The sequence below is a fragment of the Calliphora vicina genome, chromosome 1, assembly GCF_958450345.1.
Source record: "Calliphora vicina chromosome 1, idCalVici1.1, whole genome shotgun sequence".
NCBI lineage: Eukaryota > Metazoa > Arthropoda > Insecta > Diptera > Calliphoridae > Calliphora > Calliphora vicina.
The window spans coordinates 17,423,979-17,434,739 of NC_088780.1; positions in this window are offsets into that span (position 1 = coordinate 17,423,979).

Here is a 10,761-nt window from a genome sequence, read left to right on the forward strand (position 1 = left end):
CAATTGAAAATACAAGACACTTCTGCAAATAATTACTTAAACTCTATAACTTAATATAAAGTGAGACATTTTACATTGTTTACCCAAATTTTACACAATGTCAACAATGTAAAAATTTAATTTTTCTATAGAATTAATAATCCAATGACAAATTTGTTAAATTTATAGAGATTTGCTAGAACTTGACATTATTTACCTGATGTCAACAATGTAAACAATTGAAAATTAAAGACCCTTGTAAACAAATTTACATAAACTCTTTAAATAAGGAAATTTTACATTGTTTACCCAAATTTTCATAATGTCAACAATGTAAAAATAAAATTTGTCTATGAAATTAATAAATCAAATAACAAATTTGTTAAATTGATGAAGATTTTATAGTACATGACATTATTTACCTTATGTCAACAATGTAAACAATTAAAAATTCAAGACACTTCTCTAAATAATTACTTAAACTCTATAACTAAATATAAAGTGGGCATTTTACATTGTTTACCTTCATTTTACCTAATGTCAACAATGTAAAAATTGTTTTTTTCTAAGAAATGAATAAATCAAATAACAAATTTGTTAAATTGATGAAGATTTTATAGCACTTGACATTATTTACCTTATGTCAACAATGTAAACAATTGAAAATTCAAGACACTTTTGCAAATAATTACTTAAACTCTAAAATTTAACATAAAGTGGGACATTTTACATTGTTTACCCAAATTTTACATAATGTCAACAATGTAAAAATTAGTTTTTTTCATGAAAATACTAAATGAAATAACAAATTTGTTAAATTTATAGAGATTTGCTAGAACTTGACATTATTTACCTGATGTAAACAATGTAAACAATTGTAAATTCAAGACACTTCTTTAAATAAATACTTAAACTCTATATTTAACATAAACTGGGCAAGTTTACATTGTTTACCCATATTTTACCTAATGTCAACAATGTAAAAATTTATATTTTGCAAGCAATTATTAAATCATATAGCAAATTTCTTAAATTTATCGGGATTTTCTAGCACATGGCTTTATTTACCTTGTGTCAACAATGTAAACAATGGAAAATTCCAGATAGTTTTATAGATATTTACTTAAACTCTATAATTTATTAAGTAGTGGTTAATATTACATTGTTTACCTAAATTTTACTCCGAAATTATTTATTTTTAGCTCTTTTTTTATAATTTTACCAATAAACTATGCCATGCCTACATTAAAGGGGCGTTAGTTTATATTAGCAAACAGATGTCTATCAAGTCTGCAGAATAATTTACGAGTTTTCTATTGTATAAAAAACCATTAAATGTATATTATTATATAATAAGTTAAATGAAATTTAGTAAAAACTTGAAAGAAATTAAGAATTTAGTTCTAATCTAGGCAAATTTCTGAAATCTCATTCAATAATTTTAATAAAATGCAAAAAAATTATTTTAAAATCATTTCTAAAGGCGACAAATAGCCAATCTCTAAAGATTAATGTTATAAAACTTATGAATTTTCAATATCTTGTCTAAGAGACGAGCGGCACAGGTTAACGTCGTTTAATCGAGCTCATATTTCGGCTATCTCAATATCTGGAAAGGGGAATCGTTTTGTGGGGTCCAGACGAACAAAATTCCGCCATCTATTTTTTGTGGTCACTCTAATCAGGATAATACATTAAAGCCAAGAAAATCATAAGGGCTCCTACATAAATATAAAAACTTGGAAATTAAGTAACTTATTTTTGTTTGCGGAACAAAAGATCATTACTGTCCGATTGCCCAAAAAAAAATCTAACTGACTCCAATCTAAATTACTTAGGATGACTAAAATTACGATTGTCTCTTCGCTAGATTACAAGGGATGTATAAAGTAACCAATTTATCAGCTTTTTGGGAAAATACTCTGTCAATTGTCTTTTTTTTATATGACAAAGGACCATAACTGTTAAACCTGCCAAAAAGTTACTAAGAACGACTAAAGCGGCAATTGACTCTACAATAGATTACCAGTAATGTGTAAATTAACCAGTTAACAACGATTTATCTTAGTTAAATTACAGTGAAATATATATAAAATGGAATCAGTCAACTATCAAAACTGAAGTATTATCTAAGAAAATTATAATCATAAGATATTTTTTCTTATTTAACATACAAATTTAATTTTTTCGAAAACATTTTCTACAATTATTTAGTCTTTCATAAAAATTTCTTTCAAGTTTCTACTGCAATTTTATTGTTTACAAAAACTTTTCCTAATTAACAAAGACCAAATTATGTTCCATTTAAGAATCTCTCAGTCATTACATTACAAAACCAAAATTAAACGAACAAATTAAGCATTTATTTAGATATTTAGAAAACAAAATAATAAATTAATAAATAATAACAAAAATAAAGCATTTATTTTATACTTAATTAACAAAGTTTTGTAGTATACAATTTATATTTAAAAAATTTAGACATTTATTTCTGAATTTTAAATTATCAAAGTTTTTATATTTATATTTAAGTTATTCGAAAATACAATTGCCTACAAACATATGTAAATTTCTATATATCAATGTCAAGAAAAATGCCAAAAAAAAAGAAATATATATATAAACCATTTTTTTAAATCTAAATGAAGTAAATTTTTTATTTAATTTTTAAGTGGGGGTTTTATTCCCTAATTCAGAAAATTCACCAGAAATTTTCAATATTTTTTTATGAAAAACTCTAAAAATTATTTGAGAACTGATAACCCTTAAACACAGTACTTTGAATTGTGGTTGAAAAACGACAAAAAATGCAATTCTTTAAATGTAAAAGGGTCTTCCAATAGTGACTTTCGAACTTTGACAGTTGTTAAAGGCTATATTGTAGAAGCAACATCTGTCGAGTTGGCTGTCATTTATTAAGTTTGTTTTGTTAAATCATCAGACGGATGGATACAGGATATAGCACAAGCGATTTGAGGGCATGGTCATCTCAAGTGGAGGTGATATGAACAAGCCTCGTTAGACTTTTCAGCCTCATTTATGCTCCAGAGTCTTGGAAAATTGGACACTTCGAATGCGAGCCACCCAGTTAAGCTGCGGCGGACATTTGCAAGATGTTATATTCCAAACATAATGGCATCGAATAAAAAATTTCAATAATATCTCACACTCACCTTGTTTTTAATATACCCACCCTTCACCTTCGTGAGAAGGATATATATAAGTTTTTCATTCCGTTTGTAATTTCCACAATATAATTTTCGGGATCCGAATCTTCAATAATTCTGTCAGACATGCTTTCGAGAAGTTTCCTATTTAAAATCAGCAAAATCGGTACATAAATGGCTGAGATATGAGGAAAAACCAGAACGACCTCGATTTTTGACCTATATCTGGATTACTAACTAAGTCATTAATATTGACAATATGGATATCTAATGATAGATATTTTAAAGGCCTTTAAGACCATAGTAAGTTGGACCTACAATGGGTCAAAATCGGGAAAAAAATTTTTAAAATTTAAAAAAAAAAAAATTTAAATTTTATATTTTTAAAAAAAATTTTTAAATTTGCAACGACGTATATAAGATACGTATATAAGTATATGTATAGTAATGACCTAGAATGGGTCAAAATCGGAATTTTTTTTTTTAAATTTAAAAAAAAAAAATTTTTTTAAATTAAAAAATTTTAAAATAAATTTTTTTTTCCAAAAAATGAAAAAAAGTTTGTTTATAAATTTTTAAAATTTTAAAAAAATTTTAAATTTTAAAAACAAATTTTTTAAATTTTAAATTTTTTTTTTTTAAATTTGCAACGACGTATATAAGACCATAGTAAGTAGTAAGTTGGACCTACAATGGGTCAAAATAGAAATTTTATTTAAAAAATTTTAAAATAAAATTTTTTTTTTAAATTAAAAAATTTTAAAATAAAATTTTTTTTTCCAAAAAATTAAAAAAACAACTGGATCAAAAATGTTGTTTATAAATTTCAAATTTAAAAAAAAAAAAAATTTTTTAATTAAAAAATTTTGTTTATAAATTTTTAAAATTTTAAAAAATTTTTTTTTTTAAATTTGCAACGACGTATATAAGACCCTAGTAAGTTGGACCTACAATGGGTCAAAATAGAATTTTTTTTTTTTTTTAAATAAAAATTTTTTTTCCAAAAAATGAAAAAAACAACTGGAAAGAAAATTTTGCTTATAAATTTTAAAAATTTCAAATTTACGCATATAAGACCATAGTAAGTTGGACCTACAATGGATCAAAATAGAAATTTTTTTTTTTAATTTTAAAAAAATAAAATTTTTTTTTTCAAAAATTTAAAAAAATTTTGTTTATAAATTTTTAAATTTTTTTTAATAGTAAGTATGTTGGGTCAAAATCGAAAATTTTTTTTTTTTAAATTTAAAAAAAAAAAAATTTAAAATTAAATTTTTTTTCAAAAAATTAAAAAAATTTTGTTTATAAATTTTAAATTTTTAAAAAAAAAAATTTAAGTAAGTTGGACCTACAATGGGTAAAAATCGGAAATTTTTTTTTTTTAAATTTAAAAAATTTTTAAATAAATTTTTTTTCCAAAAAATGAAAAAAACATCTTTGGAAAAAAAAATAAATTTTGTTTACCTAAAAACATTTAAAATTTGTATTTTGAAGTATAATTTGGTGAAGGGTATAAAAGATTCGGCACAGCCGAATATAGCTCTCCTATTTGTTTTAATTTAAAAATGGAAAATACTTAATAAAGGACCCTATATACTCAAAAATTTCCTAGATTTTCACTAAAATCAATGCCACCTTAATGTTTAATATTTATTTGTTGAGGCATATTCACAGCCTACGTATGTAAGTAAGTAAGTATCTATTAATTTTCCTTGTTAATGACATTGTTGACTTATTTCTAATCTAAATTTATATTAAACTGTCATAAAACTCATCAACACATTACACAAGCTTTATGATATTTTGTTTAGAAATGTTCTTTTTGTATTTAATAATAAAACACAATAATAAAATGAATTACACTCTTTATCAGTCGATCTCTATAATGCCCTACAAAATAATAGACTTCATTTTGTTGTCAAATCACTATCGCAAAATCACATCAGTAATTTCAATAATTGATTTCTTTTTAATAAATTTTATTCGCATTTGAATTCGCCAAAACAAAAAAAAAGTTCCCACCAATGCTCACAACTAGCCCCTTAATTTAGTTAAATCACTTTTCAAATATTTCTCTATAATTTTTTAAAAAAAAATTCTCAACATTCTTACAATCGATTTACATAAATGTAGGGTATACAATTATTGTTATTTATTTAATTTAAGGCTTATTAAATTGCCAAACAAAAACAAATTTATAAATTATTTGAGTATTTAAGTGGATTTACAAAACAGTTTTGCCAGACTTGTTGATTTTTTTCCCAATGTTAGGAATTTTGTAAGGAAGGATCTTATAAACTATTAAAGGATTTTCCGAACTTTGACAGTTGATAGCGGCCATATTGTTGGTGCTACGACTGTCGAACACTAGAGATTTTGAAAGTATTACCGTTTTATTACCATGAAAAATAAAGGATTTTCCAATAAAGGAGGTCCGATATTGAAACGGAAAAAAACATGCTGTGTATGAGATATAACATTTTTTTTTTAATTGAAAAGCCCATGTTATGGCATTATGTATGGAATATGACATCATTAAAATGTCCGCCGTGGGTATGCAATGTGGCACTGATACTAGGTGTTGAATTTGCAATGAATCTGCCGCATATATCCGATTGAATTTGAGCTATGCCGGGATTATGTCGACTTTGAAAACATAAGAAGATGCCTTCAGAGACTTCAGAAAAACCCACAACAAAAAGTCTGCGAGTTCAAATCGCAAAATCTTGGCGATCAGTACATGTCAACATCGCTAGAAATAATCATAGCCTCAACAGTAGAACCACATGCTGTCTACATTTATTTGGTGTTTTATCAAATTTGGTTATTATAGATCTGCTATTGAGACTGATGACCACAGCAATGTCGTTTTTAAAAAAGTACGAATGCCAACAGCGATCAGATTGGTAAGCCCTTTATATAAATATATTGATGATAATTTTTAGATCCAATTCAGTGTCATAAACATAGAGAATATGGAAAATTGTGTCAGTATCTGTTATACAGAGATTTTGGACAATTCACACAAACTCTCCCCCCCAAGTAACTAATACTTAACGTGAGGCTGCACAGTTGTAATCAGCGAACTAATTCGAGAGACATAATTTTAGTAGTGTACACTAATCTAAAAGACATTTAATGTCAAACTAATGCAAACAAACCCAGTAGGAAATTTGCGATTAAAAGATTAAAGACATAAAGAGCAATTTTAGGTGGAAATAATTTAATAAAATTTCCAAAATTTTGATACCAAGCCTGCTCTCTTCCAAGGCGAATTCATACAAGGTGCTATCAGTTCTACAAAAACAACAATTGGTCTTAACAAATGTCAAAAAACCAAAATGAAAAATTAAACAAATAAGTATTTAAACTTAATATAGTGTAGATAATTGAATAGTGAGGGCTTTACTTATTTATGTAAACAATAAATATTTTGTTAATAAGCTTAGAATATGTAGATATTTAAATATAAAAACAAGCTTTGACAGTTGTTAGAACCAAAAAGCGAAAAAAAAATTATCAGCTGTTTGACTGACTCCACCTTGTATAAATTCGCCTTGAGCACTAACAATTTTGTCATAACGAAGCAATAATACTAATAAATGGGGACTATACCCGATAAGTTTTTATCTTGGCAACCATTTTGACGTTTACCATGATACAAATGTATCAGGTATAGACAGGGGGTTACGCGAATCGATGATTGATTTTCAAAGTAAATGTGATCAATCTATTCGTGATGAATTGTCAGAATATACTGATAATAAATGTCAAAAAGTAAGCGTAGTATGACAGCTCGTTTGACAGTTAACCCTTTCATAAGTTCTATCGGGCTTAAAAAATACCCTTTGCCTGATATATTGTGAACGCAGTTGGGTTCGAAGGTTAGCTGGTTGCCTCGGTAAACATATATGTATGTATATAGCAATCTAACATGATTAAATCGTCTCCGTTATATATAGAATCCCGAAATTTCCTCATGGGTCTTTTAACGCACAGCAACACATTGAGAATTTGTATTATCTTTCAAATAATAGCGCTCAAGGCAAATTTATTTACAGGTAGTCCCAATTCTATAACAAATACAACTTTACAAAAAACATCATATATTTTGTTTTTGTAAAAATATTTCCTAGCTGTCAAACAGCATGAAATTTACTTTAACGCAGTACATCAATGCATTTTATTTACATATATATTTGTTTATATGTAGATTGTTTAAAACGATTACTTATTCACGTTACTATGTATTTTATATTTTTTTCTTAAAGGACACAAAAACGTTATATTAAATTAACAAAAGAAATATAAACAGAATTTGACAGATAGAAGTGAAAAAACATATCGAGCAAAAAATAGTCAGCTGGCTTTTTAACGTCACCTGTAATAAATTCGCCTTGATTGAACGAATATTACCTCCAAAGTTTGGAGTCCAAACGGATGTTAATTTTTCATATGTATGTATGTATATGGTTTCTCAAATATTTATTATTTAGATTTTTGTTTTTGAGTTTCTGGAAATTACAAATAGTTTTATATAGAAAACAGTTTGTTTAGAACTTTGAAACAAGCAAGTTGTTACGCTTAAAAAGTTGCGTTAATAAGAAAACATTAATAAAATGTCTAAGGATAATTTAACAGCCGTACAATATGGAATTGAAAACATAAAATTGGTAAGTAAACGGAGATAAGGTGTTTGTGAAATATTTTAATGTGGAAAGAATTTTAATTGTTAATTCGGAATACAGTTAAATTCAAGTGATCGTGTTAGAAAGAATTTGTGAGATTTTACATTTTCTGAATTATTCTGTATAAAACCTGTATAAGTATTGGATGATACACAAAATATTATTCAATGTATTTAGCTGTGTCACATCAACCCTTTGATTTGAATTACCATGATCGTTATGATCGCTTTTATATATTTTTGAGTTTTGAGATAAAAAAAAAATTACTTGGAACTATTGGAACAAATCAAGATCTCAGTAACAGTTTATATTTTTTACAATATTTATAAATAAATTTATGTATTTTGTAGAATTTTTATATTGAACGGTTTAAGTTTTATTTAAGTTAATACAAGTATAAGTTTTTTTTTTGGCTCACACTTTATTTGGATGTTTTTAAGTCATAAACATATAGACTCATTTTATTTTCAAACCTTTTCCCAGTATTCTTCATACAAAGAATACAGAAAATTTCCTCAGTATTAGTTATTTAGAGATTTTGGAAAATTTTCCCCCCAGCATTGGTCTTTTTAACTAATATTTAACGTGTGGCAGCACCGTTGTAATCAGCGAACTAATTCGAGAGAGATAATTTTAGTAGAGAGCAATAAACTAAAAGACATTTAATGTCAAACTAATGTAAACAAAACCCAGTAGGAAATTTGCTATTAAAAGATTAAAGACATAAAGAGCCAAGGCGAATTTATACAAGGTGGAGTCAGTCAAACAGCTGATAATTTTTTTTTTTCGCTTTTTGGTTCTAACAACTGTTAAAGCTTGTTTTTATATTTAAATATCTACATATTCTAAGCTTATTAACAAAATATCTATTGTTTACATAAATTAGTAAAGCCCTCACTATTCAATTATCTACACTATATTAAGTTTAAATACTTATTTGTTTAATTTTTCATTTTGGTTTTTTGACATTTGTTAAGACCAATCGTTGTTTTTGTAGAACTGACACCACCTTGTATAAATTCGCCTTGTAAAGAGCAATTGTAGGTGGAAATAATTTAATAAAATTTCCAAAATTTTTTTTCTTCTGTGATATTAAATGGGGACAGAAATACAAAATGTTTATTAAATTATTCGGAACGAACAGAAAAGTTTCGAAATTATAGCGGACATTTATTTAGGGGTCTTAGAAAATCGTAACCATTTATGGAACTATTGAGTTTTCTTATATCTTCTACACTATGGACCAATTTTTAATTATAAAGGGAGTTTTTTAAGCCCGACAGAACTTGTAAAAAATAACACCAAAAAGTAAATTTTAATAAAAACAAGTAAGAGAGCTATATTCGGCTGTGCCGAATCTTACATACCCTTCACCAAATTATACTTCAAAACACAAATTTTAAATATTTTTAGGTAAACAAAATTTTTTTTTCCAAAGTTGTTTTTTCATTTTTTGGAAATTTTTTTAAAATGCTAAAAATTTTTTTTTATACCCTTCACCTTCGTGAGAAGGGTATATACTATAAGTTTGTCATTCCGTTTGTAATTTCTACATTTTTCATTTCCGACCCTATAAAGTATATATATTCAGGATCCTTATAGATAGCGGAGTCGATTAAGCCATGTCCGTCAGTCTGTCTGTTAGTTGAAATCAATTTTCTGAAGGCCCCAGATATCTTCGGGATCCAAATCTTCAATAATTCTGTCAGACATGCTTTCGAGAAGTTTGCTATTTAAAATCAGCAAAATCCGTCCATAAATAACGGAGATATGAGCAAAAAACCGAGACAACATAGATTTTTTACTTATTTTTGATCTATATATGGATTACTAAGTCATTAATATAGACAATATGGATATCTAAGGATAGCTACAATGGGTCAAAATCGGGAAAAATATCACAGTACAACATTTTTCAGTTCATTGCTTTGGGACTCAATTCTGACAATTGCACGTGAAAGTAGACCCTAAAATAAGAACTTCTGCATCATTAGTTTTGTCAAGTTGGCTGCCGTAATAATTTAATGACCATACGAATTTTTATTCCTCAAGGTGGATTTTTATCACTTTTTCTATATTTTAGCACGGTTATATCTCGTATACCGTACGGACTATCTCTTTTGTGGCTGAAGGAAAGTTGTAGATATTGAATAGTAGAAAAAAAGTACGGAACACACCTACCCGAAAAAGATGCATCCAGTGCCTTAAAATCGCAAAAATACCCATTTTTTTAAAAAAAATACCAATTTTTCACCTTTTTTGCTCAATAACCGGATTACAAGTCCAATTATGGACCGATCACCATGAAATTAGGTCGCGTGATTTGTGTCTATATGGAAGTTATTTGTCATGAATTTTGTATGTATACCATCATTTTTAACAGATTTATGCACTTTAAAGTGATTTCCGGAAGCGGGTCTTATATGGAAGCTATGAATAATTATGGACCGATCATAATAAAAATTTTTGACATGAATTTTGTATATACAAAACTTATTTGGAGCGAAATTTGTGTAGATACATATATAAATTAAACATTTATGACCGATAAAGTCCAATTTCGGGAGGACATTTGTATGGAGGCTAGGTGAAATAATGAACCGATTTCAGCCAATTTCAACAGGCTTCTTCTTTGGGCCGAACAAATTATATGTACCATATTTTTTTATGATCGGTCCATAATTAGTCATTGCTCCCATATAAGACACGCTTCCGAAAATCACTTTAAAGTGCATAAATCTGTTAAAAATTATGGTATACATACAAAATTCATGATAAATAACTTTCATATAGAAACAAATCACACGACCTAATTTCATGGTGATCGGTCCATAATTGGATTTGTAATCCAGTTATTGAGCAAAAAAGGTGAAAAATTGGTAAAAAAAAATTAAAAAATGGGCATTTTTGCGATTTTTAAGGCACTG